The 24252-nt window shown below is 41.6% G+C and overlaps 1 long non-coding RNA gene and 1 other non-coding gene across 2 annotated transcripts in view; one reads left to right on the top strand and one right to left on the bottom strand.

Moving 5' to 3' along the window:
- Positions 1–20242, bottom strand: part of LOC138762753 (uncharacterized) — an 87198-nt gene extending 66956 nt beyond the window's left edge. Inside the window, exons 1-2 of the long non-coding RNA XR_011357118.1 lie at positions 20097–20242; positions 14760–14846 (exon numbers count right to left, since the gene is read on the bottom strand). This is a non-coding gene — a long non-coding RNA (uncharacterized lncRNA). The remainder of the gene's footprint in view (positions 1–14759; positions 14847–20096) is intronic.
- Positions 1083–1190, top strand: LOC138765599 (U6 spliceosomal RNA). The gene has a single exon (XR_011358593.1). It is a non-coding gene; the product is annotated as a U6 spliceosomal RNA (small nuclear RNA).
- Positions 20243–24252: the final 4010 nt, after the last annotated feature.

Below are 24252 nucleotides of genomic sequence, written 5' to 3'. Positions count from 1 at the left end.
TGATTTCAATAAATATTATAGCGCATGGATATTTTGTGATTGTGCCCATTACATGACATTTTAGAGCATAAGACTAGAGCAGGTAACATTGATTAGATCATTAAACATTCAATTATTTCACTGATAAAGAAATCAGCTCATGAAATTCTCAAATGATACCTTATAGCACATCCTGATATTAAAACAAAATGCTGTAACATGTCCTGTTCACAAAATCATGGAATAATCAAGTGAGATGTATTTTTAGAAAGTTAATGCATTTGATATTTTCATTTCGCCTTTGCAGCTAAGCACTAATCGGAGAAAATGTACTCTAATGAAGGTTGCCTGAACACATGATGCTGGCATATAGTCACTAAAGGTAGCCTCTAATGGTTCAAATGTTAGCAAAAGAGCCAATAATGTGGCCAGTAATGAAGCTCAAATTAGTGAAGGCTATTTCATTAGACACTTCCTCTTCATTAGACACTTCCTCACTTTCACTCACTATGGAACAATGGAACGAGAAAAGGCTCATTTTAATTGAATGTCACGTCATTCTTTTGCCCACCTGGACATAAGGGTCCAAGTGCTATGGTACCCCCTACCAGATGGTAGAAGGGAGAACAGATTACTTGAGGGTGTGTGGAGCCCATCTCAATGTTTATTGCCTTTCGCCTGCATTAAATGTTGTAAATGTCTTTCATGGTCATGTGGTGATATGTAATTACACCACTAGGTCACTAGGGGTCATCCCAGTGACCTTGTATATAAAGCAGTCCAGAGCTACAGTCTAGCCTTCCAGGTTTGTCTTGCAGAGAGACAAGACCTCTTAGTGTACATATTAGTTTATTAAAGCTTTCTTATACTCGCTCTGCTGGGGTGGTTATTGTCAGAACAGTTTAATAAACTAATATCATAGCTACTAGGATGGAAGCTGCTTCTGCTCTAACGCGCATTCCCGACCACCTGGAGAATCTTCCTGAGGAATGGAATCCGGGGACGACCAGCATGCACGTGTATCCAAGGACAGAGACGGTGAGGGACAGCTGTACTGCAATCGTGGTGGAATGCAGGGAAGACCACAGAAGTACGATAGGGCAGTGCTCGCTTCAGCAGCACATATACTAAAATTGGAACGATACAGAGAAGATTAGCATGGCCCCTGTGCAAGGATGTTTATTTCTTTTATTTAAAAAAACGATAGGGCAGGTAAGAAATGGCCAAGAGCCCTGGCTGCCCGTGGGTTCGCCGGTACAGGCGCCGCTGACCCTAAACCCCGGTCCGATCAGAAAGGGGCCACTACAAGCGGGGGTGGAAGGATCTCCACAAGTCGTATTCCCAATTGCCACATATGTGCAGAATTCCTGACCACTCCAGAGCCAGGGAAAGTAGACACCGCTCCATCACACCCCCAGCAGCAGTTTCCCCAGTACCACAGAGACCTGACGCTACCGCTGGGATCCCCCCTAAGCCCACTGCAAACATCCCAAAGCCAGAGACTCACCCAACAGCACCAAGCACCCAGGTTACTCCTCCAGCAGATACAAGCCCCACAGATGCTCTACCAGCAGCTCCCAGTACCTCAGGGTCCACCCTTGCTATACCTAGAGCCAGAGACCACGTGGAGACCGGAAACGACCCCTGGGGTGCCCCCACATTACCTAAGGGACCAGTGACTCCGCCTTAGCCATGTACTGCGACTAGACAGGCTGGAGCTCGACCCCAGAAATCCCGGAGCTGGCACGCACTTCAGCCGCTGGCAGAGATGCTTTCTGAATTATGTGGAGGCGTTGGATAAAGAGCTATTAATGCTGCTGTTAGCGCAGCTGGGAGACCACCCTACTCCCTTATAAAGGATGCCAGGTCCTACCAAGAGGCAATGAGCATTTTACAGAGGCATTACAGTAAAGGGCATAGTGAACTCCACTCCTGGTACAGACTCATGACCAGGTCACAACAATTAGGGGAGTCTGCCAGAGACTTTATACTCTCTTTGAAAGAACTAGTGAGAGGCTGCAACTTTAAAGCAGTATCAGCTCAGGAGTATGCAGAGGACCTTATTAGGGATAGAATTATGGCCGGCATACGGTCCACTGAGACGAGACATCGATTGCTGGAGAAAGGAATGGTGGAGTTAGATGAGGCAGAGACTATTGCAGAAGCTTTAGAAAACGCCAGGAAAGAATTGGATGAGTATTCACAGGACCCTGGGGCTGGGACAAACGTCACACTGCTGGACTCTCTAGCCCCACGAAAAGAAAAGTATGCTGCCTCAAAGGAATTCACAGCAGCAGCACACCTTGAGGGCCCCAAGTGCTTTTTCTGTGGACAAAGAAAGCACCCCAGAGCCCTCCAGAGAAAATATCTGTTCCAACAGTGGAAAACGTGGGCATTATGCAAAAGTCTGCAGGAGCCCCAAGGCCCCAACCAAGGCCCATTCTCATGCTAATAAGAGGCAGGAAAGCTCTTCTTTCTCCACAGACAAAGAGAAGAAGAAGAATGCCATGTGCAGCCGGCCATCTTGGACACATGCTACAAAGCAGAGGACACAGTCTTCAGGAGATGACTATGACGCCGAGTATTATTGGATGGAAGGACACAAAGGACACGCAAGACTTGCTTCCCTACGCATGAATCAGGTGAGTCCACACAATTTATCTGAAGCCACTGTGTGCATCAAAATTAATGATGTGAGGGTAAATTGCTTTTGTTGACCAGGGGTTAGTCAACCACCTTGCCCTCCCCACACGCCCGAGTGAGCACCGGATTCTGTTAGCAATCAGCAGCCTTGCGGCTGAGGTAAAACAGTTTTGCAGGGTTACTCTAGAAATCCAGGGCACAAAATACGAAGGGTTCAAATTATTAGTACTCCCTGACATCTGTGCCCTGGTACTATTGGGGTTAGATTTTCAGTGCCAGTTAGAAAGCATTGCAATAGTGCACAATGCGCCTCACCCCCCCACTACGCCTTACGAAGAAATAACACTGCAGCCTGTCTGTCCTGAGCATAGAACCCCCTCCACTGTTCACACACCTGACCCCAGAATGCACACCAATAGCCACAAAGAGGAGGAGGTACAGCCCGAGGGATAGAGCCTTCATTAGGACAGAGGTCTGCAGGCTACTACAGGAGTGCATCGTAATACAGAGCTCCAGCCCCTGGAGAGCCCAGGTGGTTGTAGTAAAGTCAGGAGAAAAACTGCGCATGGTAGTGGATTACAGCCAGACAATCAACAAATTTACCCAACTAGATACCTACCCCCTGCCACACATAGCAGACATGGTCAACAACATTGCGCAGTATAAGGTGTTCTCCACCATCGACCTGAAGGCAGCATACCACCAACTCGGCAGGCTGTATCAATTTCTGGGACTTCTCTTCGGTGTCATCAATGGAGTGTCCCTTTTTCAGAGAGAAATGGACTGAATAGTAGATGAGTTCCAAATGAAAGCGGTGTTCCCCTACTTAGACAACATGACAATCTGTGGCCACACTCAGGAGGATCTTCCAGGCAGCCGGGGAAAGGAAACTAACATACAACAGAGACAAAAGCATCTTTAGCACTGGGAAGTTGCCAATCCTGGGATACATAGTGCAGAACGGGGAAATCAGCCCAGACCCAGCCCTTATGCCCCCTCTCCTAGACCTCCCAGTGCCACACACGCTGAAAGCACTAAAAAAGTGTTTGAGACTGTTTGTTTACTACGCCCAATGGGTCCCCAACTACGCCAACAGGGCCCGTCCACTTATAAAAGCATCAGTTTTCCCACTGTGCCCAGCAGTCACCAGACCATTCAGGGACCATATCGCTAAAGCTACCATGCAATCCATAGATGAGTTGATCCCATTTCAAGTAGTAATGGATGCATCCAATGTGGCTCTGGCAGCGACCCTAAACCAAGATGGATGACCAGTGGCCTTTTACTCATGAACCCTACAGGGGTCAGAAGTAAGACACTCAGCAGTAGAGAAGTAGGCCCTAGCCATTGTCGAAACAGTAAGGCACTGGCGACATTATTTGGCGGGCAAACACTTCACCATCGTCACAGACCAACGGTCTGTGGCTTTTATGTTCGATAACCAGAACAGGGGGAGAATTAAGAACGACAAAATCCTGCGCTGGCGGATAGAATTGTCTACATTTAACTATGACATTCTATACCACCCCAGGAGACTCAACAAGCCCCCGGACGTGCTGTCCATAGGCACTTGTGCCATCTTTAACCACACGTCCCAGTTGCAGAGCTTGCAATGAGCTGGGCCACCCAGGGGTCGCTAGACTGTTTCACTTCATTAAAACCCAAAACCTCCCATTTTCGGTAGAGGAAGTGAGCTCAGTTAACAAGGGTTGCCCCATCTGTGCGGAATGCAAACCGCAATTTTACCGGCCAGACAAAGCCACCCTGATAAAAGCTACCAAACCTTTTGAGCACCTCAGTCTTGATTTTAAAGGCCCGCTCCCATCCAATAATAGAAATGTCTATTTCCTAAACATAATAGATGAATATTCCCGTTTCCCCTTCGCAATCCCGTGTTCTGATGTATCAGCAGCCACTGTTATAAAATGCCTCCAACCCATCTTCAGCATATTTGGGTACCTGAACTACATACACACAGACAGGGGAGCTGCGTTCATGAGCGCAGAAGTACAGCAGTACCTGCACAAGAGAGAGATTTCTACCAGCCGCATTACAAGTTACAATCCCAGAGGGAATGGACAAGTCGAAAGGGAAAATGCCACTATCTGGAAAACGGTCCTCTTGACCTTAAAAGCAAAAAATCTGCCTGTTACTAGATGGCAAGAAGTGTTGCCAGAAGCCCTACACTCTATACATTCTTTGTTGTGTACTGCCACTAACATGACCCCACATGAACGTATCTTTTTCACAAGGAAAGCCATGACGGGCACAGTGCTGCCTAAATGGATGATGACACTGGGACCTGTTCTCCTCTGGAAGCACTGCAGACCCCACAAAGCGGACCCGCTGGTGGATCAGGTGGAGTTGAGGCACGCAAACCCTCAGTACGCCTTCGTCACATTCCCAGATGGAAGAGAAGGTCCAATTTCCTGAGTATATTTGACCTTCTACCATAACACACCTTGCTGCCATGTCCTTTTCTACACTTAAAATTTTTACTGGTAGGTTTTTATTTATCAATACTGCAACTCCTCGAGCCTTGGAATTAAATGAGGCTGCTACTACTTTACTACCCAATTCCTTTGTAATTTATCTAATTCTTTCTCCACTAAATGGTTTCTTGTAAAAAAAAGCTATATCTATTTTTTCATAAATACCAATTTTTTTTGCATTTTATGATTTTGTATCCCATTAATATTAAAACTCAAAGTTAATCTTCCCAATCATTTTTAATCAAATTAACCCCCTACTCATCCAGCCTTCATTCTCTAAATCCCTCTTTAACATAACAAAGGCATTATACTTTATTAGATCTATTATACCAATAAATGTGTAGAAAATAGAAAAATTAAGAAACAAGAAGTGATAGAATTCCCCAAAAAAGGTGTATGCAAAAAACATACCCTTTTTATCACTCTTATTTATCGGAGTGGCAGCCAGCAAACATTCCCTTTGCCCCACCACCCACCCCCTCCGAATCTTATACTGACCAGCTTTTACACATATCTTCAGTTAAACTACCTATTAATATTATCTTAACTCCCTTCCCTTATAATTAAAGAAAAGTCAAATAAACACATAATCTTCCAGTTTTACTATCAAACCATACAGCATACCTCCTCACCCCTTACTTCTAATCTTAACAGGTTACTTTGGCTTCATCAGGATATGAAAAAAAAATGCTTATCATCAAAGAAAATTTTCAATATAGCAGGATATCTCAAAACAAATGCATATCCCTTCTACAAAACATATTTAACTACATTAAAATCCTTTCTCTTTTACAACAGTTCAAAATTTATATCCAGGGAAAAGAAGATCTTGTATCCATTGTAGATCATCGGGGCTTGTCTTGCCTTCACTTGCTTTGCTGTTAATTCTAACATTTTTTCTCACCTCATAGTGAAGGAAATTAACCAATATTGGACGAGGGTTTTGATCTTCTTGCGGTTTTGGTCTTAAAGCTCTATGTGCTCTTTCAATTTCAATGTCTCCTTTAAACTCTTCCATTCCCAGTACTTACGGTATCCAATTTTGTAAAAATTCTTTCATATCCTGACCTTCGTCACCCATAATCTTGATGTTATTTCTTCGACTGTAATTTTCCAAAATGTCCATTTTCTGACTAAAATTATCCTTCATTATTTTTGATTTTGTTTGCAAATTTTTCACCTGGTCTTCTAATTGCTGTATTTCCAATTCATTTCCTTTTATTCTTTCTTCCATAACTTCTAATCTCTTATCCATTTGCTTTAAGGTATTTTGCACCTGACCAGTCACATCTCTAGTTTGCCACTTTATCAGGTATGACTTTAAGAGTCTGCTGCAATGATTCTTCCAGAGAAAACTGCAGGATACCCATATACATTTTGGCCTCTGAAGCCAATAATGTTTCTTTACCAACCTCCCTGACTCTTTGTTCTGTATCTTATTCAACTTCTACCTCTATTAGATCTTCACTTGGTTCTTCCCCCAGAGCTGTCAAGTTCAGGATATTTTTTTTAAATTGTGTCCTTTCTTTTTTCTTGCCTGCGCAGTAGATGTTCTTCTTCAGTTGCCAGTAGCCATTGTCGGGTGAGACCCTTAGTGAAGGAGTTCAAGGTCTCTCCAACTCCCTGGTGTTAACTATGGATGACTAGCTTCTGAACAGCTCCAGGCTCCTTCTTTGAGGTAGGCCTTATTTCTTTTTCCTTGTCCTTTTCTTTTTCAGGCTCCAGTGCTCTAACAAGTTTTTTCTTCTTTGGTGGCATCCTATTCTTTTCTCCAACTCTTCCGACAGTTTCTTTCATTGTCTTTTTAAACTTTTGTAATATTTTTACTCTTTTTTAAACTTTCTCGGGGAAAGTAGGAATTACGTTACTAACTCTATGTTATCATGTGAGTTTGACCAAAGTCATGCATGGAACCACAGGAGATGTGTGAAGTCCCAAGTGAGTATTTCTCATCTATATTTACCAGGGAGAAAGACCTGGAGGCGAGAAAACTTTGGGAAATACACAGATATTTTAAAGAGAGTCCATGTTACAGAAGAGGAGGTGCTAGAGGTTTCAAAATGCATAAAGTTGAAGTTTATTTATCATCCAATTGTACCCATATAACCCGGCAAAATAATGTTCTCCTGTCCACAGTGCAAAAACAGTGCAAATGCACATATAGACATAACATGAATACAGACAAACTATAGATATATTTAGAAGTAGCAGAATAAATTTACATCTTATATACATATATTAAAAACAAATATCATTAATAAATAGTAGAGTCACAGGGAGTTGTTTTAGCAGTTCAGCAATCATTCAGAAGTCTCACTGCATCTGGGAAGAAGCTATTCCTCACCTTGGTGGATCTGGCTCTAATACTTTGTATCTTTTCTTGACAGGACTATCTCGAAGATGCTGTGTACAGGGTGGAAGGAGTCCTCACAGATTTTGCTAGCTGTCTTTAAACAATGATCCTGGTAATCTGGGGGAGATGGGGGTGGTGGTGGGGGGGAGAGGGCCACCCCAGTGATCTTCTCTGCAACTTTTATAGTCCTGTGGATTGACCTCCTGCTCCAAGGAACTGTACCAGACTGTGATACAGTTGGCCAGGATGCTCTTGATAGAGCTCCTATAGAAAGTTGACAGATGGTGGCCAGTAGCCTTGTCCACCTAAGCCTAAGCCTTCTCAGGAAGTACAATTGGTGTTTTTCTTTCCTGACAAGTGAGGAGATGTTATGTGTCCAGGATAAATTGCTTCATTAGTGGACTCTAGGGAACTTTGTGCTCTCCACTCTCTCCACTACCATGCCATTAATATGTCATGGAAGGTGGTCACCTCTGGTCCTCCTCAAGTTTACAATCATTTCCTAAGTCTTGTCCACATTGAGTCTCAGGTTGTTATTCTTCACCCTCTTTGTATCGCAACTCATTGTTGTTACTGTTGAAGCCAACTACTGTCACGTCATCAAAAAGGTAGATAAATTCCTGGGGCCTGATCAACTGCATCCAAGGACCTTGTGAGAAGCTACAGAAGAAATTACAGGAACCCTGAGAGAGATATTTGTAGACACAGGTTAGGTACCAGAAGACTGGAGGGTAGCGAATGTTAGAGCTTTATTAAAAAAAAGCTGGAACGACAAGCTAGGGATCTACTGGCTGATGAGCTTAATGTCCGACATGGAGGGGATCCTGAAGGACAGGCAAGGAATGATTAAGGATAATTAGAATAGCTTTGTGCTTGTGTAATCGTGTCCTATGTATAAAATTTAGTTTAAAAAAAAATGTGACCAAGAAAATTGATGGGGCAGGATGGTAGATATTTCGACACAGAATTTTCCAAGGCCTTTGACAAGACCCCACATGGTAGGATGCTCTGGAAAGTCAGATCACATGGGATCCACAGTGAGCTGGCAAATTAAGACACAAAACTGGCTTGATGGTAGGAATCAGAAGGTTGTAGTGGAGGTGTTTTTTTTTCCAAATTGGAGGCCCATAACCTGTGGTGACACAGGGATAATTACTAGGTCCAATGTTGCTTGTCATTCCATATTAATGACTTGGACAACAATATAGTTAGTGTGGTTAGCTTGTCGATATTATAATTGATTATATTATTCACAATGAAGAACATTCTCTGAGATTGAAAGTAAAAAACACACAAATGCTGGAGAAACTCAGCAGGTCAAACAGTACCTTTATGTAGCAAAGGTAAAGATACATCACCAAGATGAAGGGCTCAAGATTTTTTGACCTACCGAGTTTCTCCAGCGTTTGTGTGTTTTTTCATTTAACCACAGTGTCAATAGAATCCTGTGTTTTACCCCGTTCTCAGAGATTACATCAGGAGCCAGAAGTGGTTGAAATGAGTATACAGAGTAGACAGAGCTCAAATCAGTCTGGGGCTTCGGGCGATTGCAGATCAATATCTAAATTGTCCGGCCTCAACAACTTGTCCATTGCAGTAAAAAAAACTTTATGGTAATAAAATTGATACGCTATCAATAACTCCAAAAGGCTGAAGTTACTAGACGACAGGCTTTTATTACCATAAGACTGGACACATGCTCGTGTTGCTGGCCTGATTCCAGGATTCATATGGGAAGAGGATCTTGGGCATAATTGCCTTTATTTGGGAATTCCAAAAGGGAGAAGGCAGGCCAGCTATAAAATAACAACATCACTGTGGTATCACCACACTGGCCACATTCACTTCTCATCCTATCTACAGGAAGGATGTCAATAAGATTGAAAGAGTGCAGAGAAGATTTACTAGGATGTGGCCAAATCTTCAGGAGTTGAGTTACAGGGAAAGATTAAACAGGATAGGGCTTTATTCCTTGGAGCGAAGAACAATGAGGGAAGATTTGGTAGTGGTTTACAAGATTATGAGAGGTATAGACAAAGTGGTTGCAAGTAGACTTCTTCCACTTAGATTGGAGGAAATAAATACAAGAGGTAATAGTTTTAAGCTGAAAGGGGAAAGGTTTAGGGGGGGACATTAGGAGAAAGTGCTTCACTCAGAAAGTGGTGGGAGTGTGGAATGAGCTGCCATCTGATATGGGCTTGATCTTGAGTTTTAAGAATAAATTGGATAGATACATGGATGGGTGAGGACTGGAGGGTTATGGAATGGAAGCAGGTCAGTGGGACTACTGAAATGATGGTTGGCTCAAAGGGCTAAATGACCTGTTTCCTGTGCTGTAGCATTCTATGGTTCTATGGTTTCTGTCAGGCAGAAGATTTGTAAGTGTGAGATTACACACCATCAATTTGAAGATTAGTTCCTTTCCTGCTATTACAGATTTTGAATGAGCCTTCCAGCAATCATGACCGAACTAGGGTTTGATTCCTGCGCTGTCTGTAAGGAGTCTGTACATTCTCCCCGTGGCTGCATGGGTTTTCTCCGGATGCTCCAGTTTCCTCCTACCATTCAAAACGTACCAGGCATGGAGGTAAATGGGATGTAAATTGGGCGGCAAGGACTTGTGGGCTAAAATGGCCTGTTACCGAGCTGTATGTCTAAATTTAAAAATAAACAGTAAAACAAAGTTGCATTTGTTCACTACCAACTGATGTCTCTTGGTATCAATACACTTCTGTACTCTATTACTCTATTAATTTAGCTGGGCTTCTCACAAAATAAATGTAGATTCTGCATCCTGGTATCAATAAACTCAAATGAACAGACAAGTTGGGCCAATAGGGCAGCTTCCATTCTGTAAAAATATGACTGAGCTAGACCACTTAGTTTGTTCCTGCCGTTACCCTGAAATCTGTCTACAATGAAACCACTCCAGCTCTCAATTCAGCAGTCTCCTGTGGTTCATTCCACCCAAACTCCAAATCTTCTATTTATCAGCTTGTCACCATATTTTGTTTTACCATCATCTCCATGGTCAACAAGTGACACAAACTTTTTGTCTCATATGGGTTTAATTCATCATCATCAAATCCAAAGTATTAGCACATTCCTGCTTCCCTTAAGGGGTTGGTTATTTTCTTGGCCAGTTCCCAAATACAGCATTTACCTTTCAACATTTCTCCCAGTGGGCCATGAAAATAAACTGAAGATGTGGGCATCAAGGCTAAATCTACTCCTGAAATAATTTGTTATCAGGAAACATGCACAGAGGTCAGTGGTGAAGGCTTAGAAACAGGATCCTGATTAAGAGTCAATACATTCCATTAATCCAAAAGACGAAAAATACCAAAACCTGCACTTGCTATAAAATGCAACATTGGTAGTTTCATTTGGGAATTTTCTATGTTCCTTATCCATAGGTTCAGCCAAACATCCTGTGAGACAAATGAAAGCATCTCATCATTCAATGCACTCCATATTAAAGGTCAAACTACTGAATTGAATTGAAAGCAATCGTCACACAAAATAAACAATGTTAAGGATCTGGACTCACACTCTGTACATAACAAGGCAGGTTGCAGGTCCACTATATTGACACGAGATCAGAAATACTTTGCTTCAATTTCAGTGCAGTTCTGTCAGAGCCAAGAAACAGCACATCCAAAGATTTTTTTCAGGTAAGTGTCTTTTTCAAAAAGCATCACCAATGTGACTGGTCAGAATTTCCATTGGTTTTACAGACAACAGTGGATTGTATTTTCCTCAATCTTCAGACCAGTAAAAATATGCATATCTCTAAACACACACACACACACACACACACACACACACACACACACACACACACACACACACACACACACACACACACACACACACACACACACACACACACACACACACACACACCTCAAAAATCACGAGTTTTTCATGTGACAGAGTAAAAAGTTGGGTCCATTATTTTTGGGCCCAGCCCTCGTCTCGGCTACCCACCCAACCGAGCTCACAATGCCCCAACCGCAAACCCACATTTCCGAGCTTACCTGACGCCCAGATCATGAATCCTCACCATGCTGCCCACCTAGCAGAGCTCCTGAAACCCTGATCATGGATCCTCGCCCCAACACCCCACCTACCAGAATGCTTGACACTCCGGCCGCTGATTATCACCCCGGCTGTCTGCCCACCAGAGCTCAAGATGCCCCATCCTCACCGCAGGCACCCAAAAAATCAGAGCACCAGAAGCCCTGACCGCAGACCCTCGCTCCGAATACCCTAGGCACAGAATATCTCCTAAGCTATGGCTACCCACCCTAGCTCCCCATGCCCCATACGTGGATTTATCACCTGGATCCAGCCATCAAAGCTCCCAATGTCTCAAACATAGACTTACCACCCAATGCCTGCCATCCGAGCTCCCAATGTCTTGAACAATGCAGGTATTTACCACAGTCAGAAGTAGTACCCCCCCAAAAAAATTTGTCCTGAAAACTCGACTATTATATGAGTACATGCAATATTTTTAGATTCTTGTATGAATTTTAGTGTTGCATAAATATGACCTATGTAAAAAGTCAACTCCCTCCCCTCAAATTTGACCTGAAAATCTGGTCCAAAAAAACTTGACTATTGCATGATATACGATAAAATAAATGGCAGTTCTGTCAGAGGTGCCTCAATGGCAGACCAGCCAGCCACTGGCATGGACCTGCGTGGTGCAAGGAGACACAGTGCTCCTCCACAGAGTTCCACAGAGTGACAGCTCTATACAGGCTTTAATCAGCCTGCTGAAGGAACCAACGGTGGTTTATTTTAAAATCCTGTGACCGAGGGGTCTGGGCCCAAAATGGCACCACATAAGTATGGCAGCGGCCTCAAGGGATTACAAAGGACTGGTGTAGGGCACCAGAAAACAGGGAGACCACCCCTTCTCCTCCCCGCTCTGTTTGAAAAGGTGCAGAGGAGATGACCCATGGGACAGTGACCATGGCAGCAGACCAGTAAGGGACTTTGAGGCTGAAGAACTCGCAGGTAGTGTGCTGTTTGCTATTTGAGGCGAGAAGCCCACACAGGCTGTGGACTGCTGGCGGCTGCAGTTAAAGGACACATACAAGGCTGGGACTGCTAGAAATAGGCTTGGGACTGATTAAAGGGGTACTAGGTATCAGAACTGAGATTCAAGAGGATGCTGAGGGGACTGAAGGCTTGTGATCATGTCAGAGATTTGGATGTGGAGCTCGGATTGCCAATAGCTTGGACTGGTGTCTGTGTGACTGCAAAAATGCTGGAGGTGAATCCACAGACATTCGGTGACTCTGGGAGACTCCCTTTTGCTTCTCTTTCTCTTCCTGAAGAAGGCACCCGGCAACTTCTGCTGATGGCAAACAAAGCAAATTTTGTATAATATCACACCAGGTACTCTCCTTCAGGTTTGACCTTCCATAATCCATCACCTCACACCTAGCTAGATTCTGCTCCATCTGCCACTTCTCCACCCATTTCTGCATCCTGTCTATATTGTGTTGTAACCTATGACAACCTTCAACACTATCCACAACACCTCCAACCTTATCCATATTATCTGCAAACTTATTGACCCATCCCTTTATTTCTTCGCCCAGGTCATTTATAAAAATGACAAAGAGGAATCCCATAACAGGTCCCTGTTGAACTCCGCTAGTCTCTGACCTCTAGGCAGCATCCATTACTACTCTCTGTTTTCTGCAGGTAAGTCAATTCTGAATCCACACAGCAAAGGTCCCATGCCTCATAATTTTCTGAACAAGCCTCCTATGGGGGTCCTTGTCAAACGCCTTCAACAATTTCTTTTGTTACCTCCTCAAAACTCAATTAGACACGTGAAGCACACCTTCACCTCACAAAGGCATATTGACTATCCCTGAGAAGACTACTTTCCAAAATGCTCATAAATCCTATCCTTAAGAATTCTCTCCAATAATATGCCCACCACTCATGTAAAGCTCATGGTCTATAATTCACATGATTCTCCCTATTACCTTTATTTAAACATGGGAACTACGTTTGTCATTCTCCAATCCTACGGCACATCTCCTGTGGCTAAGGAGAATTCAAAGATCATTGCCAGAACACCGGCAATCTCTTCCCTCCTTTCCCATAATAATCTGGGATATATCTTGTCTGGCCCCGGGGACTTATCAATCCTAATGTTTTGAAGACGATACAACACTTCCTCTTTCTTAATCTCATAATGGTTTAGCACACAAGCTAGTTCTATTCTGACCTCACTTTGATCAAGGTCCTTTACTCAGATGAATATTCATTTAGGACCTCTCCAACCTCCTTTGCCTCTAGGCACGTGTTGCCTGCTTTATCGTTTCTTCACTCTCATCACTTAAGTATGTCTCTGGGGCAACTATACTACCAGATTCCTTTTAGCACAGAAAGGGGGACCAATCAGGCTATCAAGTCCATGCTGGGTCCCAATCAAGAAATCCCATCAGTCCTTTTCCACTCAGAGCTATTGGTGCTCCCATACTAGAAGTTTGCAAAGTTGTCCGATGTCATTCAAGCCTTCACAAATTCCTGAGGAAGTGGAGGTGCTGATGTGCTTTTGTTATGATGACATTAGTGTGTTGGGTCCAGGAAAGATCCTCCGAGATAGTGACTCCCAGGAATTTAAATTTGCTCACCCTCTCCACCTCTAATATCCACTGGATCATGCACCTCCCTTCCTGAAGTCAACAAACAGCTCCTTAGTTTTGGTGATATTGAGTGTGAGGATGCAAATTTTCAGTCTTCCTTCTATATGCTGACACATCACCTCTTTTTATACATCCAGCTTCAGTGGTATATTCAGCAAATATGTGAAATATGTTGTATTGTAAGGTGAGCTATTGTAAGGTGATTAAAGTAGTTTCTCACTTTCTTTAGTTTTTGTACCAGACTGTGCCTTAATCTCTCTCAGATATGCCCATGAACTCCCCTTTAATTATTTTCCTACTTACCTATACAATAAAAAATATTTTCAATAGCTTTTTCGTTACCAAGAAGGAAACCAGAGTACATGGTGGAGACCCACACCATCGCAGGGAGAATGTGCAAACAACACACAAACTACACACAAGGCTGAGGCTGTGAAGTAGCAGCACCCTGTCCCTTTGTCAATGGTAGAATGTCTTGCATATGCTGACCCATGAAATTGGATTGGTGTTAAGGCTGGGAGTCATAGCCTTAAGCAGAAGCTGCACTCTGCCCTTACCTTGTTTAATGAGAGGGTTAATAACAGATTGTTTTACTTAAAATGGATTTGTCACCTCACAATCCTCAAAATGAGTCAACAGGTACTGGTAACTGGGAAGCAAGAGAAGGTGTTGATTCACGGGTTCCATGTGACCATGAACCTGCAATGAGATACGACACGATAAATTTGTTTATGGAAGCAAGTAAGATTGTATCAATCAATGTAAGATTTGTCTTTTATTTAGAATTATGATTAGTTGTAGATTTGGGTGGTACACAGTAATAGAGTATGGATTTGCCTGGTGATGCCCTTGATTCATCTTCAAAACTTTACCATCATAATTCCAATGAATTGTAACCTCTTATTGGCCTGAACATTTTCATAGAAATCATAGAACCCTTCAAGCCTTTACCACCATTCAATATGATCATGTGACCTCATTACCTTATTCCATTATCCATAAAGGCCACATCCAACTGTTTTTTTTTACTATATCTAATGAATTGGCCTCAAGAAAATTATGGTTGGCAGTTCCATAAGTTCACATCTCTGAGTAAAAAAGTTTCTTCTCATCTAAGTCCTAAATGACCCCCTCATTCTGGAGTTCCCCAACATTGGGAACATTCTTCTTGCATCATAACTGTCTGGTCCTATCAGAATGTTATGTCTTGCTGAGATTCCTTCTCATTCTTTTAAATTCTAATGAGTATAATCCTTGTCTATCCAGTCTTTCTTTCTACATCAGTCCTGTCATCCCAGACATCACTCTGGTGAAACTTTGCTGCACTCCTTCCTCAGATTTGGGGACCAAAACTGTATATAACACTCAAGACATGGCCTCACCAAGACCATATACAACTGCAATGAAACCTCCATGATTTTATATACAAAACTGCTCCCAGTAAAGACCAACATGCAATTTGTTTTCTTCCCTGTCTGCTCTTCCTGAATTCCAATCTTCAATGGCTGATGCACCATGACATTTAGGTCTCATTGCCCCTCCCCTTTTCCTAATTTGTCACATTCAGGTAATAATCTCTCCACCTGTTGCCACCAAAGTAAATAAGATCACATTTGTCAACATCGTACTGTATCTTGCTAAGTATTTACCCATTCTTCTAGTCTGCCTAGTCACCCTGCAGTCTCTAAAAATCTTCCTCATATCTCAAACTACCATCCAGCATAGGATCATTTGCAAACTTAGACATATTACATTCAATTCCTTCATCGAGATTATTAATGTAAATAGCTGGGGTCCCGGCACTGAACTATGTAACTGTCACTAGTAGCTGCCTGCCAATCTGAAAATAGCACATTTGTTACCACTCTCTATTTCTTGTCTGTTAATCAGTTTTATATCCTTATCAATTCTTTACCTCCTCTACCATGTTTTCTAATTTTGTATACCAATCTCTTGTGCAATGATTTCGTCCATCAGTGAAGCTCTCTCAGACATTTTTGTGAAGAAAAAGCGAAGTGTGTATATGAAACATATGGGTTTAGACATATGGTAGTATTTCTTTCTCTTCTCTTCCTGGATGGAGTTCGCATCCTCCATGGTGTTAAGTAGATGATTATATATATGTTCATTCCTTTTTTATTCTTTATGGGGTAGTTTAGAGGGGGTGGGGGAGTGGGTTAGGGTAGGGAGTGGGGGGTTGTAAAGGGGTATATTTACAAAAATATCATGTATATTCTAGGTTTTTCTTTATTTCTATTTTTAAATTCTATGACAAACCATGGTTAATAAATAAAATTTTCGAAAAAAAGAAAAAGCAAAGTGGCCATTAACAGGTCTTTCAGGAACCTTTCAGACTTATTCAAAATGCACAATATGTAACAAGTCACATTAAATTCAGGGCTAACTTGTCTGTGCCTGTGCTTCTGCATCATACAAGTCTAAATAAGTATATGTTTTCCTTAACAATCCTTCTCAGAAGCTAACAATTGAGGAATTCTATATTGACCTACAAGCATACTGAGAAAATCCAAAAGCACTACTGGTTTACAGATGGCTTTAAGACCATAAGATATAAGAGCAAAAGTTGGCCATTCAGACCATGTCTACTCTGGCATTCCAACATGAGCTGACACATTCTCCACTCAGCCCCACTGCCCTGTCTTCTCCCCATAATCTTTGATACCCTGACTATTCAGATACATATTGATCTCTGCTTTAAATACACCCAGTGAATTGGCTTTCACAGCCACCCGTGGTAGTAAATTCAAAGGATTCACAGCTCACTGGGTAAATAAACTCTTCCACTTCTGTTTTAAATTGGTGTCCTTCAAACCTAAAGTTGTGCCCTCTTCTCCTGGACTCCCCTACCATGGGAAACAACTTTGCCACATCAACTCTATCTAGCAGTTGTTCAACATTCAAAATGCTTCTGTGTGGTCCTCAGTTATTCTTCTGAACTCCAAGGAGAACAGTCAAACTTTCCCCAAAAACTCATCTCTTCATTCCAAGAATCATTCTTGTAAATCTTGTGGAACCCTCTCCAATGCAAACACATCCGTGGTTTATGAAATAAGGAACTTAAAACTGCACCCTGTACACCAAGTGAGACCTTACCATTGCAATATCACAACCCTGCTCTTCTATCCTATTTCTCCAGATATGAATACCAATATTGAATTCATCTTCTTCATCACCAACTCAACCTGGAGGTTAACTTTCAGGGTAACCTGAACAAGGGCTTCCAAGTCCCTTTGAATATCCAAATTTTGAATTTATACCCCATCTAAATAATAGACTTCCCTTTTATTCCTTCTATGAAAAGCATATGACTACTATTTCCAACATTGCATTTTGTTTTCTACTTCTTTTCCCATTCTCCTTATCTGAGTAAGTCTCTCTGCAGCCTAACCATTTCTATATCACCCTCTGCTCCTCCACTATCTTTGTAGATCTTCAAATTTAGCCACAAATCCATTTATTCAACAATCAAAATCATTATCGACTTTTTAAATTTTATTTCCAGCATGGGAGAAGCCTATTCCAGTCATTTAAATCCGTGCCATCAATTACATCCAAATAAAGCTACAATCCTGTACATTTTGAATGGTGGAGGAAACCAAAGCACCCAGAGGACACTGGCAGAATACATAAATTCCTTGCAGAGACTGTGCACAATTCGAACCTGGGTCATGGGTGCTGTAATAGCATTGTGCTAACCACTTGGCTAACCATTTTACATTCAACGTAGAAAGAAGTGGCCCCAACAGTGACCCCTGTGGAACACCACTGATAACTTGTTACCAACCAGAATCAGATCCCTTTTATTCCCAATCTGCTTCCTACAGATCAGCCAATGCTCTACCCATGCCATGATCTTTTCTGTTGTCCTGTGGGCTTTCATCTTGTTAAGCAACCTCATGTGGAATCTTGCCAAAGGCCTTTTGAAAACCCAAATATACAACAACCACTACTGCATCTCTCGGTCTAGCCTGCTTGTGGTTTCCTCAAAAAATTGCAGCAAGTTTGTCAGGTGAGATTTTCCCTTAAGAAAACCATGTGGACTTTGGTCTCTCTTGGCATGCATTCCAGGTACTCCACAATTTCATCCTTCACCATCGATTCTAATAACTTAACAGGTCTATAATTTTCTTTCTGCTACCTTTTTAAATAGCAGAACAACCTTTACAATTTTATAATCCTCTGGAACCATGCCAGAATCTATTGATTCATGGAAAATCATTAATAATTCACAATCTCTAGAGCTTCTCCTTTCAGAATCCGAAGGTGCATTCCATGTAGACCGGGAGACTTAGCTACTCTTAAATCTTTTCAGATTCCCAAGCACCATCTTTCGGGTGATCGTGACTGCACTTTCCCCTCTTCCCTGATAGCCTTGAAAGCCAGTTGTACTGATAATGTCTTGACAGTGAAGACTGATGCAAAATACATATTCAGTTCCTCTGCCATCTACTTGTGGTCCATTACAATTTTTTCGGCATCATTTTCTATATCTACTCTCACATCTTTTTTGCTCTTAATATACTTGAAAAGCTTTTAGTATTTTTTTGATATTATTTGCTAGCTTCCATTCAAAGTTCAACTTTTCCTTCCTAATGACCTTCTCAGTTCACTTCAGAGTTACTGATGACAATCTGCCAGTCCCTCCAAATGGATTCACCTAGCTTCAGAAATAGCAATATTTCATCACTTAAATTACAATCCTCTTGGTTGTGAGATAAATGTGTACTAGGAATGACTTGTGCATCAGATGTCATGAGAAAATACATTTTGAATTTCACTTTATCTTAGTAGTTGGGCTCGTCTAGATCATTGCCACTTCATGGCACTAATGTGTCCACCAGGCACTATTGTCATTCTGCAACAAGTCAAGTCCAATGCCTTCTCCTTAATTTCAAATAAAATCCATGTTTTAACAAATTCATTTGTTCTCAATGTCATGATGGTCCGGCCATTCTCCTACCAGATATCTATCAGAGTTTGATTAGTTGTCAGCCAGTTGCTTTCTGGTGTTCCATTCCTTATGTCACTGTGTTGTCTGTCAGTAAAGTGATTGTTCTCAACTAATATTTTATTTATTTTATTTTCTCTCTGAAGTACTGGCAAAAATCATTTCCTGGAGAGTAAATTTACAGCAGATCTTTGCTCGTGTGTGTATTTATGGACAAGCAATGCTCCAAGCAGTCAATATGTTTGAAAAAAATTCTCTAGGTGGGAAAGTGTAGATTGACTGTGACGCATCTACATAGTTTTCCTTTACATTCATTCCTTCATTGCTTATTCACCAAGCATCTGCCAATGAAGCATTACATCTAACATCTTCTTGTTCAGGGGTTATAAAGGATTCGATACCTTTTTTTCTCTCCATCTGAAGCTGTTGTGTTCAGAACATGTTCGAAGGCTTCAAAGAGAATCAAGGCTGGACACGTCATAAACAAACAGTGGTCTTTATTTATGCACAGGGGAATTCACAAAAGGTGGCATACGCACACAGACATACCGAGCATTAATGCACAAATCACTACACATCGGGTGCAAATAGATCAGTGCTTAACATTCTCAAGTTCCAAAATTTTCGAAAAACACACAGTATCCACCAACCATCTCTATCTTTAATAGTCATGGCATACTAATAAACAGTACATTAATTACAACTAACAAGCACTTCAAATGAACCTGGTCTCCAGTGTCGCCCGTGGCTCAGGATCCATGACACGTCCATTGCAGTTGGGCCTCTGGTGCCATCCAGAGCCTACATCCAGGAGTTCAGTGATGGTCTTGAGGCAGCAGCAAAAAAAAAACCCACAGGCTGCATGTGTGCACAAGTGATAGGAAATTGGAGATATCATCACATCCTTCAGTTAACACAAAGGGAGCCAACTTCCTTTGTCACAAAGATTACATTTGGTGAATCTTTTGAACAACCTGTACCTGGTTAAATCTGATGTAAGGAGTTCTCCACTGATTTAAATAGAGAAAGGTGGCAATGGATTCATTGTGGTGGCGCACATCCTCATGGTGAACCGGCCCTGCTTGTATTGCCACGTGGAGGGGCAGCCATGGGGAAATGGCATTGTCAGAGGTTTCTCTCTGACTCCAGCATTCCTTCCAGCGCGCACCCTGGGCAGCGATTATGATGTCACAATGCACCCAGTGATAATGCACCCCTTAAAGGGGTGTGCTGAATTTGAATAAAAAGTCATTAATGACCCTCAACATAGTGGCTGTGTTTCTTCCACTGCTCACATCGCCACACTGGTGACCCCAACGAGCCCAAACAATTTTCTGGACTCAAAACACCATGGATTCAGCAGAGGTTAACGCTGTCTCCATCAAGCTTCCCCCCTTTTGGATCCACCGACCGAGAATGTGGTTCGGGCAGGCAGAAACACAATTTCAACTCCACAACATCTCCTCAGACGCCATGATGTTCTATCATGTCATGAGTGCTCTGGACCAAGATACGGTGGGACAATCTATCCTGAACACTCTGCGTGTGGTCCCTAAACATCCTCCACATTACTTCTGTGCTTTCTCCCATGAGCATTTTAGTTTGTTTAAATAATTTTATTTGAAAGCAGTATTTAAACATTTCAGACATCCCTCAATGTCTGCTATCATCAGTGCCATGTTTATATCAGAAAAGGTATTCTGAAGAAAAGAGCAGCAATGAAATGGGCAGCCATACACCACGAGTGGTAAACAGGAAAGCTACAGTTGCTTCCTGCCCGAGAGTGCAAATAATTAAATGTCGCAGTTTTAGAGAAGAGTCCTGCAGAATTGTTGTAGCTTTCAACCTCAAATATTTCTCCTGCTGAAGCCTGGGTTTGAATGATGCCAAGGGTTCCCCAATAATAGGCACTTTTCCTCAGGTGCATGGGGGAAGATGAGGAAAGATGCTGGTTAGGTAATGCAAGTGGAGTTAAAGACAGTGCATGTAAAAATTGACATTAAAGCAGTGTTTCAATATGTCTTTGAAACATACCACCTACTGCATATTATGCTTTGTATTGTATTGCATGAGAAAAACATGTCCAAATGATTGTCAGGCAATAAAATAACAAAGGCTAAGATAACAGCAAACAATCTACAACAGGGGTGTCAAACTCAAATTCACAGAGGGCCAAAATTAAAAACTTGGACTAAGTCGTGGGCCAAACTAAATATTTATTGAAAGTTTTCAACAACATCCGCATGTTTTCTCTTCTTTCAACATATGTAATGTTAAACTTTTTCTTATTAAAATAAATGTTTAATAATAGTTTTGGTTAAACTCTTTCCAGAAGAAGCATTAACAAATGAGAAATAAAATATTCAATAAATAATATTTCTCTATAGCCTTTAAGCTCCTTTTAAATGTATTTTTTTTCACAAGCCAACAAGTCAAAAAAATAACAACTTGCTTCAATGAAAATCCAATCTTTCAACTATGAACAGTCCAAAGTTAACCAAAGAACATATGAATCCAAGCTTCGCTTGCTACACTGTGATTTACTCTGATGCACCTGGGTCTAAACCAGATACTTGACATCTCTTCTTAGATGCAAGTTCATCAAACTCTGGGGTCAGAGTTTGCCTCCCCCCTGTCTTGAAAGGTCCTGTTTTCTGTCTTTCGTTTGGCCATTTTCCGTAAGGGGTTTATTACATGTGAGTTGGGCGACAGGTCGCAGATGCCAATGAAAGTAAAGAGAGGAGGTGGGGGCGATTAGCGGGCTGACGGGGCGGCGCCAATGTATTTGCAAAGCATTCTGGGATTTGTAGTTTTAGCTGTGCATGCGCTATACTGGCGCGGCGGCCAGCGGCCCAGCTCTAATACATATTTGATATGATCTTGTGGGCCAAATATAATTATATCACGGGCCAAATTTGGCCCGTGGGCCTGAGTTTGACATGTGTGAAGCTGCTTCACATATCTATCATATGCTCAAGGTAATAGTCTGCCTATATCCAGTTCAGGGCAGCAGAGTCAGATACAACACTGTTCTGACTAAGCTGACATGTAATGGGCCTGGAATAGCCATGGACAGAGAAAATCAGCTGAGGTGTCCAGTCTTCAACAAGCAAGCAAATCAACGTTCTGGCATTCCTTCTGCTTTTCTGGATTCTAGTAAAGGCATATGTACAATTATCTTCTCTTTCTGTGGCCCTTGGTAAATCTCATAATCAAAGGTGAAATTCTCCATCAATGGAAGATCCTTTTACTCAAAATCAAAACAACTTCTTGTTACATGTCAAGCTCTTTTCTCCCCAGTGACATTGCTCTTGCACACAAGCTTTAAGCTTGTTAATATATCAATTATGATCACATTGGTGGTTTCATAATCTAACACATATCACACAAGCTTAATAGATAGAATGTATAATATTATGATTCCAAACTGATGCCTTCTCTGCATCCCACTACAATAAAAGAAAGCAGAAAGTGGAATTGGAAGGATGCTTTTCTGATCGGAGGTCTGTGTCCAGTAATGTTCACAGGGATCCGTGCTGGGATCCTTGTGAATATATTCAATCATAAACTTTGATATGAATGTTGGAGATATGATTAGTGAGTTTGTAGAATACTGTTGTGGAATGTTAAGAAGGTTTTTTAAGATTACATCAAATTCAAGTTCAAGTTTGAGTTTATACTATAACGTACATTAATTAATTTTGTGACACTATCCAAACACATATCAGACTATTCTTCCACAGATAAAGGAATAGATAAATCCTTCTCCCATTTATCTCTTATTCTAAATATATCTACCTTCTTCATCTTTTCCTGTAGCAACAAATACATTTCTGAAACAAACCCTTTTTTTCCCTTGTCACCAATTAATTTCTCAAATTTTGTTTGACCCGGTAGTATTAAATCTCAATCAAAACATTTTAATAACAAATTACATACTTGATAATAAACAAATAAAGTGTTTTGTAATATGCCAAACTTCTTTCTTAGTCTAAGTCTATTAAATGAAAGAAATGAGCCTACTTCAAAATAATCTTCCACTATTATCAATCCTTTTGAATCCCAATCCTTCAAATAAGGATTGCGCATAGAAAATTGTATCAACTGATTCTGATATAACGGAGTTTTAGCTGAAATCACATCTTTCGACCCTATAAGTTGATTCCACTTATACTATATCTCCATCAAATGTTTCAATACAGGCAATTTATATTGTTGTAAAAACAAAGGATTCCATTTATATATAAAGTGATGTATTGATCTTTCCTGTATCTGATCCATCTCCACTTTCGCCAACATCGGAGGCTGGTCAATATCAAACAGTCATTTGATTACACAAGTACAATCCGACAAAACAGTGTTCTCCTGTCCTCGGTGAAAAACATGCAGATGCACAACCAGACAAAACACACATAGAGACAAACAATACATACACAAGACAAATTATTCATATAAATAAATACATACATACAAAAATGGATATTGTTTAGTAGATTGGAGTCTCAGATGGTTGGTGTGAGAAGTTCCTTTGGTTATTCAGCATTTTCACTGCCTGTGGGAAGAAGCTATTCCTCAGCCTGGCAGTGCTGGCCCTGATACTCCCATAGATGAAAGGTGCTGTGTGTGGGGTGGAAGGGGTCCTCAATGATTTTGAGATCTCTCTTCAGACAACGATCCCGGTCGATCACATCAATGGGGGTGGCAGAAGAGAATGGAGACTCCAATGATCCTCTCTGCCACTGTGGATTGATCTCTGATCAAATTCTCAACAGCCACCGTACCACACTTATGCAGCCGGCTAGGACCTGTAGAGAGTTGACATGATGGTGTCTGGTAGTTTTGCCAGCTTCACTTTTCAGGAAGAACAGTCCCTGTTGTGCCTTCCTGACAAGTAAGGAGATGTTGATGATAGGTCACTGGTTAATAGACTCCAAGGAACTTGGTGCTTTCTACTCTTTCCACTACCGAGTTATTCATGTGCAATGAAGGTAGTCATTCCTAGTCCTCCTGAAGCATCATGTTCCCTGCGACTCGTCGTTGTTGCTGATGAAGCCAACTACTATTGTGTAATCTGCAAACTTGTTGACCCTGTTGGAGCTGAATCTGGCAATGTAGTTGTGGGTCAGTAGCCACAAA

This window comes from Narcine bancroftii, chromosome 5 (assembly GCF_036971445.1).
Source record: "Narcine bancroftii isolate sNarBan1 chromosome 5, sNarBan1.hap1, whole genome shotgun sequence".
Lineage (NCBI taxonomy): Eukaryota > Metazoa > Chordata > Chondrichthyes > Torpediniformes > Narcinidae > Narcine > Narcine bancroftii.
Note: the sequence above shows the minus strand (reverse complement) of the source record. Positions and strands in the feature narration are given on the sequence as shown.